Here is an 8,122-nt window from a genome sequence, read left to right on the forward strand (position 1 = left end):
ACACCCAGAGGAGAAAGTGATGTGGAGATGGAGGCAAGGACTGTAGTAATGTGACTGCAAGCCAAGGAATGCTAGCAGCCACATGAATCCAGAAGAAACAAGGGACAGATTCTTCCCTAGGGCCTCTGGAGGAATGCAGCCATGCCAACACCTTGGTTTTGGCCCAGTAAAACTGATTTTGGACTTCCAACTTCCAGAACCATTACAGAACAAATTTCTGTTGTTCTAAGCCAGCAAATTTGTAGTAATTTGTTACAGGGACCGTAGAAAACTAATATATAAGATATTTCAAACACCAAGAAATAAAAATAATAATTTAACACCTGTACATGCCCACTAAATGTAATAAATATTAATCTTTATTATATATGCTTCAGACTTTCTAAAGACATGAAATAATAGAGTTACAATAATGCTACCCATGGGTCCCAAGTATGTCCTACACCCAGCAAAGCAAACTCAGTTAGATTTTAAGATCTGAGAATCATCTGTGGCTCAATGCTTTTCTTCTGGGTCTGTTGGAGTGACAGCCCCATCCTCTCTGAGAACAGCCTCACCCTTTCTGAGCACAAGGCTGGTGCCTGTGCTCTCCCCAGATGCCCAGGCAGAAGCCCTTCCCTTTCCAAATGCCAGGGCAATCTAGGATTTTTCTATCAAGCACCTCAAAATTCTTCCAGCCTCTACCCATTAAAAAATTTCAAAGCAACTTGCATTTTTATAAGTATTGCTGTTGCAAAACCCTGCTTCTCAGTAACAAAACCTTTTTTGGTTTGCCAAGCCTGCCATAACAAAATTCCACAGAGTGAAATGATGGAATGTTTTGGTAATGAATGATGACAATTGTAACACAACATTGTAAATGGAATTAAGGACCCTGAAATATATATCTAAATATGGTTAAAAGATGAAATGTTGTGTATTTGGTACAAGAATAAAAATTTTTTAAAAAATCATGAAACCACACAGCACAAATAGTAACACTAAGTTAAACTATGGACTATATAGCTAAAAGTACAACTATAAAAATGTGCTTTCATCAATCGTAACAAATGTATCACACCAATGCAGGGTGCTACTAATAGGGTAGTACATAGGAATCCCATATTTTATGCCTGATTGCTCTGTAAACCCAGAACTTAACTAATAAAAAATCAGTGAAAGAAATTAAAGGAGAACTTAAAAAAGATGCAAAGACATCCCATGTTCATGGACTGGAAACTTGATATTGTTAAGATGGCAATACTCCCTAAATTAGTCTACAGATTTAACACAATTTCTATCAATATTCCAATTACATTTTACCAAAATGGACCAGCTACTTCTAAAATTCATATGGAATTCAAGGGACTCAGAATGTCTAAAAATTCTTGAGGAAAAAAAGAAAACAACAAAGTTGGACAACTGGCATTTCTTTATTTAAAAACTTACTACAAAACTACAGCGGTGGAGAGAGTGTGTACAGACACTGGCATAAAGATAGACATATAGATCAATGGGATAGAGTTCAGAGTCTAAAAATAAAGCAATATATCTTTGGTCAATTGATTTTGACAAGGGTGCTGTTTTAGTTTGCCAGTGCTGCTGTAACAGAACACCACAGACTAGTTGGCTTTAACAACAAAATTTATCATCGAACAATTTTGGAGGCTGGAAATCTAAAATCAAGGTGTCAGCATGGCCATGCTTCCTCCTAATGGGGAGAACCCACTCCACACGCCTCCCCTGGCTTCTGGTGGATGGCTAGCACTCCACGGAGTTCCTTGGCTTATGACAGTACAATTCACATGGCCATCTCTCTCTCTGTCTAAGCCCTCTGTTTGTGCCCAAATCTCCTTTCCTTTTAAGAACACCAGTCATACTGGATTGGGGCCCACCATTGACCCAGCATTTCTACTCCTGGGTATATGCCCAAGAGTAATGGAAACATGTCCATTGAAAAACTTGTACACAGATGTGCATAATAGCATTATTTATAATAATTAAAAAGTGGAAAAAACCCAAACATCCATCAACTGACAAATGGATAAATAAAATGCATTATACTCATACAGTGGAAATTTATTAAGCAATAAAAAGGAATGAAGAACTGATACATGCTACAACAAGGATGAAATATTATCTAAGTGAAAGAAGCCAGTAGTAACAAAACACCCTTATTGTATGCTTTACTTTATATGAACTATCCTGAACAGAAAAATCTTTGTACAGAAGGCAGATAGATTAGTGTTTGCCAGGAGCTGAAGGGAGAGTGGAGGATCAGAAGTCACTGCTAATTGTATGTGTTTCTATTGAAGATGTCAGGGGGTGGGGGGTTTGTGAAAATGTTCTAAAATTAGATTTTGGTGATGGTCACAAAATCTATGAACATACTAAAAATCTCTGTAGTGTATATTTATAACCAGAGAACTGTATGGCGTGCAAATTATACCTCAGTTAACTGTTAAAAAAATAAGAAGCAAACAATAAGCTAGGAATAAATCTGCAATAAAATATTCTCTATACAGAATTGCTTATATTTATTAGAAACATGAATGTATGAAACGTTTATTTAATAAGGCAGACCCGCACACAAAATATTTTCAACATTTGCAGGTTTTAGACACTTCTATTTATGAAAATCTACTTCCGAACTTGAAAGCAAATGAAATAAAAGTGAGGTGAAATAGGAACTAAACATGGAATATTTCCTATTTCATTGTTTTTCCCATGGCCAACTTCAGAGATACAACTTCTTCATACATTTCTTCAAAGAAAGCCTTTATTTATGGTTAGTGGATGACATACAGGTACATTTAATATCTTAACAACAATATAACGTAGTGATTAAGAATATAGCTTTTTAAGACTGTTAGTTTGGGATGAAGTTGTGTTCCACCAATTTCTGGTTTAGTGATCTTGACAAGTGATTTAACCTCTCTAAGTCTTGTTTTCCTCATTTGTAAAAGGGGATAATACTATGACTTCCTTTTTCCTTTTGGAAGTGCTGGTATAAAAGACAATAAAAACCAATTAATGATATATTGAATGAGTATTCAAGGGTTTCTTCTGTCATTTAAAGACTTTTCTCATCATATTTGCAAACTCATTTTCCTATTATTCCCTGAAGTTTTACCATTAAGATGACATCTACTTAACTTCTCTAGCATAAGGCTAGTTTTATATTATAAATACAATTTATGTTACATACTTATTTTATATTTATTAATATATTATAATGTGGACTTACATTTAGCCAGATATGAATGGTGAACACATTTCTTAGTTATGTGACAGAAGTTCCTCCTCCACTTTTCAGCCTTAAAGCACAATCTCTCTTGTACTTTGGTGTGAAGTCAAGATATAGAGAAAATAAATAGGTGTTCATTGAGTATCTTCTGTATGCTAGGCACTTTGTACAGTTCTCAGCTAATCCCCAAAACAACTCTTTGATGTAGATGGAATGTTTTCCACTTCACAACTGAGAAATTTGGGTCACATAAAGAGTAAGCAACTTTACAAATTTACAAAGCAAGTAGAGCCCTGGGATCCAAGGTCAAAAGCAGATCTTTTTGACTTAATATTTTTCCCTACAACACACTTACCATTTACCCAAATGTATCTTTAAAAGCTTTATGTTTTCATCATCCTAGTGGGTCTAAAATTCCAAATATTAAATTTGCTTCTTTGAAAATAAGATACAAAAGCAGGGAATTGTGTTGGAAAAAGTTTTGAAATGTACAACATGTTCTTTTCAAATATCTAGTATTCTGTTTTTTTTCTTTCCCAATAAAGGGATAGTAATTACTTTGTAAAGAATTTTTTACAAAGTAATATTTTAATTCTACCTCACCCATTCTCTTTGTTGCAATAGCTATTTGTGTTACTTAACTAAAATGGAATGCAAGACTCTTACATGGAGGTTATCCCATTATTTAATTGTTCATGAGATTTAACCATCCATTTCTCCCATACTAAATGATCTTTAAATAATAAAGGCAAAACCACCAAAGGTAAATAGCAATGAGTGGAAATTGTCTCCTGTTAAAGAGGCCTTGTTTACAGCAATTGAAAAATCTAATTGTGAACTATGCTTTGGGGTTCAATAAAATAAAATGGTATTTTCATTATTAATGTGTAGGGCCTCCACATCAGGGTCTAATAATTATAATTATGAACTGTTTCTGAGAAATAAAGTAAACTATTTATTAAAATAAACTGTAACAATCTAGCTTTTGTGATGCATCCAGCTTTTTCAAGGAGGGATAACTTTGACAATAAAAATTTAGATCTCTCAGTATCTTGGGATTCAAAGCTAATAACAAAGACAATTCTGAAAATAAAATGCTCATTTAATTACATCCCAGTTTGAAATATAAAACTCAGCAGGTGGTGGATTTGGGCTTTTTATTGTTTTTCATTATTCAATATTATTCCTGAGAACTATAGACAAGGAAGTTGAATTTCCAGTTGGCGTTATTCACCTGCAATACTGCATGCCTTTTCTCCCCTCCTTTTCTTTTACTTGGTAGCAAAGGATGCTTTCCAAAACTTGAAGAATTTGTACTAACCCAGAGAACCAACATAGATAATTTCAAACTTTCTTTTAAGGATTTTATATAAATTATTCATATAGAAATTATATACAAAACCCAATATGATTGTAGCACCTACTGCTTCTTTTATTTGTACTTATCCTGTTTATAAGGAAGTTTTGAGAAATGAATATTACTTACAATAATGTCATACATATTCATAGAGTAATATAAAAGGATAATTTTCATGGTGTCATTATTCACCATTTATGCATCAGGGCTTAATGGCCTTTGTAGCTATAAATAATCTGAAAATTGCAGGCTTTGGTGAATAAATGAAGTCATTTAAAAAGAAAAACTGGAAAAGTAGGAATATACAGAATACTAAATATCAGATATATATTGTTTAATAGATAGGTTATAATTCATACTGAGAGGGGGAATGCAATTCTGCACATTCCTTCCCTTTAATATTTGATAGTATTTCGTCTTCTTAAATGTTGATGAGTATGTCAGAATGTACGTATATGCTGGGGGTAAGGATGTGTATTCACTTCAATTGAATAACAAAAGGAATTTCTCAAAAATTAGAAGATTTATAATTATTTGTCCTCCCAATATCTGTCAAATAGGGTGTCCTCCAAAATAGTCCTCTAAAATTTCCTAGAACAAACTTTCTTCACTAGAAGCAAACACAAGGAATCTTTTTAAAGGGTATCTTTTGAATGTAATCCCAGTTGGTGAAATATGTTAGTTGGAAGAATTTTCCTCTGAATGCCTTCACAGTCAGCATGATTGAGATATGTGACATATGGAAGGTAAAGGGCTCAGGGATATATCCATAGTACCTTTTAATCTGTTTACTATCCTGTCTATCAATGTAATTCTTAACAATAGAAACTTATTCTAATAATGGACCAATATACTCCAAGCCCCAAGCATATCATTCATTTACTAGTTTAACAGAACAACCACCTGCTATCTTTCTAAAGCATTTCCTCTTCTATCCCCACTTCAACGGCTCTTTTACCTCCGCAGAACCTCCAGCTTTGATCCTACTAGTTTTCCACCGTCTGTTTACCCCATCTCATGCGCTCGCTTTTCTCCTTATCCTATTTAAATTTCAACGGATTAAAAACGAATCTTCTTTGCATTATGGCTCAGCACCCTCATCTGGCGAAACTTCAACCCTGGTCAAATCCAGTGCTCTGTTTAATCTATGTCTCCATCCAACAGTGCAACACAGCTGGAGAAGAAAACTTGAAATTCTTTACCACGCTCCTCAAATTAACTCCTAATGCTGTTGCCAAACTGCTACCCTAGTTCAGTTGCGCTTCCTAATGACTATTTCATAGCCTCTCTTTTCTCCTCAGATCTGTACATTCCCCTCCACACTCATCCTTGGTGATAATACTACTAAATATTTAGTTAAGGAAATAGAAAAATAAAAATAAAAAAGAACTTCCACAAGTTCTAGTATCTGCCTCTACCGAACTATGTATGGAACTATATCCTCTGCCTTCCCTCATGTCACTCTCCGTGGAATGTGCCCACTCTACTAGATCACATTCCCGCTTTCCTATACAAAGTCTGGGTGTTTGTTGTTTTCTGTTTTTACATTCTCCTCTCATCTCCTCCCAGAATACAGTGTAAGTTTGGAAGAGAGGCAAGGGAAGAAAAACAAGAAAGTTCTTGACTTGTACTGTTGTAAGCCAACTTCTGAGTCTCTGGGGCTTGTAGGTATTGAAAGCTTCTACCTGGAGAACCTCCAAGCCTCTTCGGATGTCCCCTGCTGTGCTTTTCTAGGAAAAGCGTCCTTGAAGTTCCTGATACCTCTTCTTCATCTAGACACTTTTATCTGGGCTCCACACTCAGATTTTAGCTGTAAGAGTTCCCTCATCCTCTAGGGAGTCTAGGCCAGCCGTTTCTTCCACTTAGCTTACCTCTGGTCCATAGGAAATAGCCCTACATTCCTTGTTGTCACTGTGAATGCGTGTTGCTATTGAAGTCCTCTGCTTTTTCCTTTCAGCTCTGCTGAGCCACTTTGGTTGTATCAGGTATGAGCCCTGGGGTTCCTCAACTGCAGAGAATGTGTATCAGGCTCCAAGAAGTCCTCAGGTTTCAGATGAGGCACCAGGCACTCTCCACCTCTTTTCCATTTTGAACTCTCAGTGCAGTGTTCTCTTTTGGTTAGTACTGCTGTGTAACAAACCACTTAAAAACATAGTGGTATAAAAATTTTTTATTATGTTCACAGATTCTGTGGGTCAGAAATTCAGACAGAGCACAGTGGGGATGACTTTTCTCAGCTCTGTGATCTGTAGTGCCTGTCCTGGGGAAATTTGAAGGCAGTAGTTAAATTGAGCACTGGGGGATGGAACTACCTGGAAGTTTTTCAGTTATTTGTCTAGCATTTGATACTAGCTATCAACTTGGACCTCAAATGAAGTTTTTGGATGTGGAAAGCCGCCTCCCGAATCGGGCCTAGCGTATGCGCTGCAGCCTGCTCTAGAGTTACCCCCGCCCATCGAGTGAGCCAAGATGGCGCCTGCATCCTGTTTCCGCATAGTGACGCATGTATCCGCCACCCGCTCCTACCAATCGAAATCCTGTATACGCGATACTAGCCTAGAAGCTTATTGGTTGTTAATTGTGTATAAAAGGTCTTACCCGGACGGGGTAGGGTGAGACAGCCCACAAGGAGCCGTGCCTGACGGCCACATCGAGGCTGCTCTCCCACGAGGCGCCGTGCCCCGTGTGGGAACCAGTAACACAGAATGTTCATCTAGCTGTAGTAAAGGGCTTGCTTTCACAACTGCCGTGTGGTTCGAGTCGTGATTCATGACCAGGTTAGTTCGCGCAGTCTGCATCTCTCTCTCTCCTTCCCTGTTTCCCCTCGCCGGCCGGGAACCGGGGACCGAGCGGGGCAGCGCCGGACAAGTGGTGGCCCGTACGGGGAAGCTCCTCCTCCTGCCTCGCTCTCGACGGTCCCTCTGTGAGGAGAGCAGCGCTGCGCGTCGAGCTTACGGCGGACTTCCCGCGCCTGATCAACGCGAGAAGGTGAGTGCGTCTTATTACATGATAGTTAGGGCCCGTGGGTTTTCAGGTGACCCCGGGGGACTCGGAAGAGCTCTCCGAGTGACTGAAGTATAGTGCCGACTGCAATCATGGGGCAGTCCGGAAGTTCACCTCTCTTAGCTCCCTTAAAGAACCTTTTGAAACAACGGGGTATCTCGGTCAGGAAAAGCTCCCAACTGACGCCTTGGGCGGTCCCACCAAAGGACCTTGCCGAGAGCTCCCTCTAGTGGCCATGCCCAGTAAATGTAATTATCCTTTGCTGCCAGACCCGGAAACCCCGATGGGTCGGTCAGGGGAGGGGCAACCTTTGCCGTACCCCCCGCCCGAGTATACAGGCCCTCAGGACCCTTTGCCATTAGGTAGTGGTGGGAGACATTTCTGGAGATGGAACCCTTTCACAACATTTAGACCTTTTGGCATGCTGGGTGGCTACCAGCCACTTGAGCCGCAGCCAGTCTCAGAAATGTACCCGGTTATTATCAATCCCCAAGGTGGCAATCGGCACGAATCATATGATTACAAACTATTGAGGG

The sequence above is a fragment of the Choloepus didactylus genome, chromosome 14 (assembly GCF_015220235.1).
Source record: "Choloepus didactylus isolate mChoDid1 chromosome 14, mChoDid1.pri, whole genome shotgun sequence".
In the NCBI taxonomy this organism is placed as follows: Eukaryota; Metazoa; Chordata; class Mammalia; order Pilosa; family Megalonychidae; genus Choloepus; species Choloepus didactylus.